This window comes from Pelobates fuscus, chromosome 5 (genome assembly GCF_036172605.1).
Source record: "Pelobates fuscus isolate aPelFus1 chromosome 5, aPelFus1.pri, whole genome shotgun sequence".
Taxonomy (NCBI): domain Eukaryota; kingdom Metazoa; phylum Chordata; class Amphibia; order Anura; family Pelobatidae; genus Pelobates; species Pelobates fuscus.
The window spans coordinates 167,801,233-167,807,278 of record NC_086321.1 but is presented as its reverse complement, the minus strand read 5'-3'; the positions used below and the strand labels follow the sequence as shown (position 1 = coordinate 167,807,278).

General features: G+C 38.8%; 1 protein-coding gene across 3 annotated transcripts in view; it reads left to right on the top strand.

Annotated features, from left to right (window-relative positions):
• Positions 1-283: 283 nt before the first annotated feature.
• MYO18B (myosin XVIIIB) overlaps positions 284-6,046 on the top strand; it is a 560,248-nt gene continuing 554,485 nt past the window's right edge. For all 3 annotated transcript variants that reach the window (XM_063454642.1, XM_063454641.1, XM_063454640.1), the window contains exon 1: positions 284-430. The gene's annotated coding sequence lies outside the window, so the exon portion shown is untranslated. The remainder of the gene's footprint in view (positions 431-6,046) is intronic.

Sequence of the window (6,046 nt, the reverse complement as noted above, 5' to 3'; positions counted from 1 at the left end):
TCTCATTTCCATCTTTTGTGGAGTACACGTTAGGTTGTCCCTGATTCGTACCATGTCTAAATACTGCTGCTGTCTGGTTTGTTTTGATTTTTCTCTCCCATTCTTAACCAGATCAGTCTCTGTTAAACCTATCTTGCTTCACACTCCACAACCTGTCAAAATAGCTTCTCCCCAGCGACCCCCTCCAGACCATAAGCTGCTGGGGATATTTATAGTAATGACTTGTGTCCACTCAGCTGTCCCTATCACACTGGAGATATTAGCAAAGTAGGGGGAGGAGGAATCATGCACAGTAAAGGGAATCCTAACTTAGTCTGTTTTTTGCTGCTCTTTCTGCTTCGCAGGACCCACTAGCTGTGGCTCTCCCATAGGATCCTCAAAACTGGGATAATAAACTGCTGTCGACACAGGACTTGGACCTTAAATAGAGGTAGAGTGATGGGTTTTACTATTACCTCTTGTAAATGAAAAGACAATAATGTGGAATTGGTACAGGGGACAGAAGCTTGGATGCAGTGATCAGAACACATGATTGGGGTGGGGAGGGGGTGTACTGTAGAGAGCCCCGGATGGCATTTTGTTCCCCAAGTAAGTGGGTAAATCTCATAAGAGCAGATGGGGTACATTGACGTTGTGGCAGACTTATGCAATGTATGATCATATAATGTAACTAAACCCCCATTATTTTTGCCTAGATTAGGTGCTTTTAAAAAAACTAATACAATCTGTGAACATTGAAGTTGCTGTTTAGTGGATAGATGACTGTGCTGGATCTTGTGTATTTTATATATATATATATATATATTATACACACACATACACAATATCTTATATCAGTGGGCATGGAGAGGGTCACATAAAGATTAAGAATTCATTACGGTAAATAACTGCACAGTTGTGTTCATTTTGTTCTCCCTCGCTCTAGCAAATGTTTCCTGAATAAGTTATCTGCTCAGAGAGGCCACACTTTCACTGTGTCTGATGGCCTTCTAGAATCTTACCAACTATCCAGTTCAAGTTCAAACACCCATGGGTAACTTAGTCCCTCCTATCCTCTGGTTTCTTATGAGTTGTATGAAACTTACTTTATTTACTATTATTGTCACTTCATTTAATTATCATTGTTTAATGTACTTGTAAAGTCTCTGCACAGCTTGATGGAAAAAAGTTGAGGTTCTAGAAATGCAAATAATGAATCAATGACTTATTGACGACAGATTGATATTAAGGGCTGACTCTTATTACAGGAGAAAAATCGAAATCTGGTAACTTGTATTGACTTCTATGGGACAAACGTTGCACAAGTACCACTAATATAATTCTATCATCAATATCTAGATTTATATGAAATGCTTAATAAAAATGTCCCAAATATCTTCATACTAATGTGCTCAATTACTTAGAATAGTACTAGCTGCTTCCATCTCCCAAACAGTCTTGTAGAAGTGTCCATGTTTATAGTGGGACACTGTAGGCCTCATGTGTTGGTTTGTTTGACATTTTTATGTTAAGTTGTTCCATTTTCTTGCTTGAGCAATGCAATGTGTTGCACATTCCCTATTCATTTAAAATGCTTATTGATGGGTGCACTCAACTTGTTTTGCTTGTTTGTTGCTTTATTCCTGCAGTTAAAGGACCACTATAGTGCCAGAAAAACAAACTCGTTTTCCTGGCACTAAAATATTAATAGGTTCCCCCCACCCTCATGGCCCCCTCCCGCCGGGAGGAAGGGGTTAAAATCTTACCTTTCTCCAGCGCCGGGCACCCTCGGCGCTGGGGACTCTCCTCCTCCTTTCGACGTCATCGGCTGAATGCCCATGCTCGGCAAGAGCCTCGCGCGCATTCAGCCAGCCCATAGGAAAGCATTCTCAATGCTTTCCTATGGACACTGGCGTCTTCTCACTGTGGAAATCACAGTGAGAAGCGAGGAAGCGCCTCTAGCGGCTGTCAATGAGACAGCTACAAGAGGCTGGATTAACCCATATGTAAACATAGCAGTTTCCCTGAAACTGCTATGTTTATAGCAGGCAGGGTTAAACCTAGATGGACCTGGCACCCAGACCACTTCATTGAGCTGAAATGGTCTAAGCAGGTCTGCAGGCAAATGGATTGTAGATATTGAGGGCCATGGACTTGGTTAATCAGCAGATGGATAAAATCTTTTAAATAGAAACATAGAAACATAGAATGTGACGGCAGATAAGAACCATTCGGCCCATCTAGTCTGCCCAATTTTCTAAATACTTTCATTTGGGACCTATAGAGCAAAACAGGGTGTTAAAAATGTTTTAAATATTTTTTTTTTTTAATATCTAGGCCCCCGACTGCCACACAAAGGGACTCAGCTGACCATTACATGAAAATATACAAATCTTCTTTAACGTGAATGACATGCAATCATTTATTATTTATACACACACACACACACATATATATATATGTGCATGCATTTTCCTTATCCTGATTGTTGTGCTGCATTGCGAGAGCTCTTCTCTGCCTATATATAGACTGGAGAATCAGGACACTCAGTAGTTATTACCTGACTCATGGCTTATCATGGCTAGACTATATTGGTAAAACTGATGGCTTCTTTAACCTATTTCATTCCAGTATAACTCAATATGTAATCCGTTATTTATAGTGTGGAGGATGGTTTTAATGCTTCTTACTTACTGCAACAGAGAGGAATGTCTAAGCATTGTTCTCACTATCCATCACATTGACCAATATCTGTTTTTTCCAATCGCAGCAAAACTTTTAAGGTTACTGTTGAGGAACACCAGCTGCTGGCCTTCTGTTGTATATTTTGCTGTGAAACACTGCAAAAGCTGTCAGGTTATTTAGCTGCCACTTGCTAATTATAATCAGTGTTTGTTAATAGGTGAAACATAAGTTGCACATTCACAAATTATCATTCACTAGATTTTATGAAAGCGAATTATAATGTGAACTACCCAGGAGCCACCAGGCAAATAGTTAAATAGTTAAAAAAAAAAAAACAGCAGTACGCCATGTGGTGACTGGTGTCCAACCGCCACGTTAAAAAAGTTAAATAAATAAAAAGCCTGCGGGGTCAGTAAGACCCCAATATGTACTATAAGGGAAACCTCTCTATGCCCCTATCTGCCATGGGGTGGAATATCTACTAAATATTTGCAACATGTTACCCTCCATACACCCACCTATGGGCATCGGTTGAGGGACTTAAATAATGGGAAGTAAACAATAACCTATTAATCCGCCTGCCCCTACTTGTGGCCATCAGGTTGGAGATTATTTCATAAAAGGACAACCCCATGTTTTTTATTTTTATTTAGAGGCCCCAACCAATGTTAATAAGTTAATGTTCCAGACATAGATATCATTATTATTATTGCCATTTATATAGCGCCAACAGATTCCGTAGTGCTTTACAATATTATGAGTAGGGGGAATTTAACTATAAATAGGACAATTACAGGAACAATAGGTTGAAGAGGACCCTGCTCAAACAAGCTTACAGTCGGAGATGGGGTATAAAACACATTAAGACAGGAAATAGCAATCAAATAAGGTGGGAGTGAAGCAGATCTGGAGGAGAGAGTAAAGTGCTGCCCTTTAGGAGAGAGCACGAGACAGGTAGGCCATAAACGTTCCTAAAGAGATGGGTTTTAAGGCACTTCTTAAACGAAGATGTTCCAAAGTACAAATAAAGTGTCAGTATAGCAAAAGAAAAGTATGGAAGTAGCACTGAGAATGTGGGGGATATTATGTGTATTGGATGGGGCATATGCAATGTGCGCCCAGTTTCAACTCCCCTGTTCAGAGCATCTCCTTTGCTGGCCTTCAGCTTGTTATCTGTGTGACACTTGTCTGTGTCTCATCAAAGTCAGTAGCGAATAAACAAGATAAGCATTTTAGAACTTTGGGGAATTATGAATTTGACACATGTTGAGAGCCAAGTGCACCTGGCATGTCATGAATTTAAGCTACTAAGGTTAGGAGTAGCTGAAACTTAGGTTAGGAGGAGCCATAACAGACCCTACAAATTGTGAAGAGCAAGGTAAATAAGCAGAAAATCATGTCCTTCCATCATTGTGAAACTAATGGAAAATCAAACCTTTATTGTGTCCACAACATTTTCACTTTAACCTTCCATTTGCATATGGGAAAACATCGGATTACAGCTAGAAAACAAATTTGATATTTTTCAAATACATCATTGAGACTCTATTGTGAATAGAACAAAATAAGAAATGAAAATGAATTTTAAATTGTGAAAGCCTGTTTTACCCGTAATAAGCTAACAATATGTATGTTGTATAAAAACCATAACTACAAACTGTTGTAAAATGTAAGTAAAAAAAAAGAATTAGTATTACCCACTTGGCAATGCCTTTATCTGGCTGCCTGGTCAAAACCTCGGAGCATCTACGGAACGTATATAACCATGTTGGGGATCTCAGGGAATCCTCTAAAGATGCTCAAGAAGAACAATTCCATGTATAAAATGTAAAAGCCATGTAAGAGCGTTCTGTTTTCCTTCCTTATATTTTAACAATTATATTGTAAATCAGTCAGTGATTATTTAAGTCAGTTTCACTTTAAGGAGATGCATTACTGGAAGGAGGTGTATAGCAGGGTCAAGTGCACCCTTGGTTACTACCCCTTCAGTAAGATATTTGAGACACAGTTGGTATTTAGGATGACATGGTGGGTGAGTGATATTTGTAGACAAGATTAATTCATATATATGATGTATCCTCCTGCATTCCGTATTGTCTGCATTGCATGCCCGAGACTGTATGCAGTCATAATTAAAATAGATATGGTCTGTACATGTGTGTTCTTAGAAATGATAATGGGATTCTGCAAATTGCCCTCCAAATGTTGGCTTTTTTTTTTTTTTTTTTACAAAGGTCTGAAATAGGGCTGGATTTTTTTTTCGAATAATATGAGTTTTAATTTGCTAGGGCTAGATTTTTTTTAAATTGAAATTGATAGAATGCTGATCTTACTCTTTCTTTTTTTTCTTTAGTTTGTTAAAAAAATCATCCATTAATTATAAAATTATTAGAAAAGCATGTTTTCATGATTAAGAACTTATATATATTCACATATCTACATACCAAGAGAGTTGTGGTGAGGAAAAAAATGTGGATGAAAACCCCTTTCCACCTGAAGTAAGTGGATAGTTAAAACATTGCTAAACACAAATATACACACCAGTCAAACCATTGGCGTACATACTGTGTGTATGTATGTATGTATGTGTCTTTGTATGTATGAGTGTTGTGTCTGTGTGTGTGTGTCTGTCTGACTGTATGTGTGTGTGTGTCTGTTGGAGGGGGGGGGGGGTGAAGGGGAGGAAAGGGGTGTCCATGGATCAGTTTTGCACCGGGCCCCATGGATTGTATGTATGCCACTGAGTCAAACTATAAGACTTGCTTTTCCCACAGAAATATCACTTTAACAGTGCTCTCAATGCTGCAAAGGATTCTGGGTAGGCATATGCAAATGAGCTCAGCAAAGAGCAACATTTTTGCCTCATTTCCACTTTATAGATGGATTCCTTGGAGTATGTATTTGCTGTATACTACAACTTTGAAACACAACTCAGAAAGAGGAGCAAAGCCAGTGAACCACTCATGGACAGCTGTTTCGTTGTTAATGCAACTCATCAGCATGAGGTTGGTTACTGGCTTGCTTTGGAGGCTTGGTGTTACTTGTAAAGTATATACTACCGAGTTGTGGTGGGGAAAAAAGTGTGGATGAAAACCCCTTCCACCTGAAGTAAGTGGATAGTTAATACATTGCTTAACACAAATACACACACCAGTCAAGCCATAAGACTTGCTTTTCCCACAGAAATTCCACTTTAACAGTGCTCTCACTACTGCAACGGGAGCTCATTTGCATATTGCTACCCAGAATCCCTTGCAATAGTGAGAACACTGTTAAAGTGAGATTTCTGTGGGAAAAGCAAGTCTTATGGTTTGACTGGTGTATGTATTTGTGTTTAGCAATGTAGTAACTATTCACATATCTATATATTTATATTTATTTT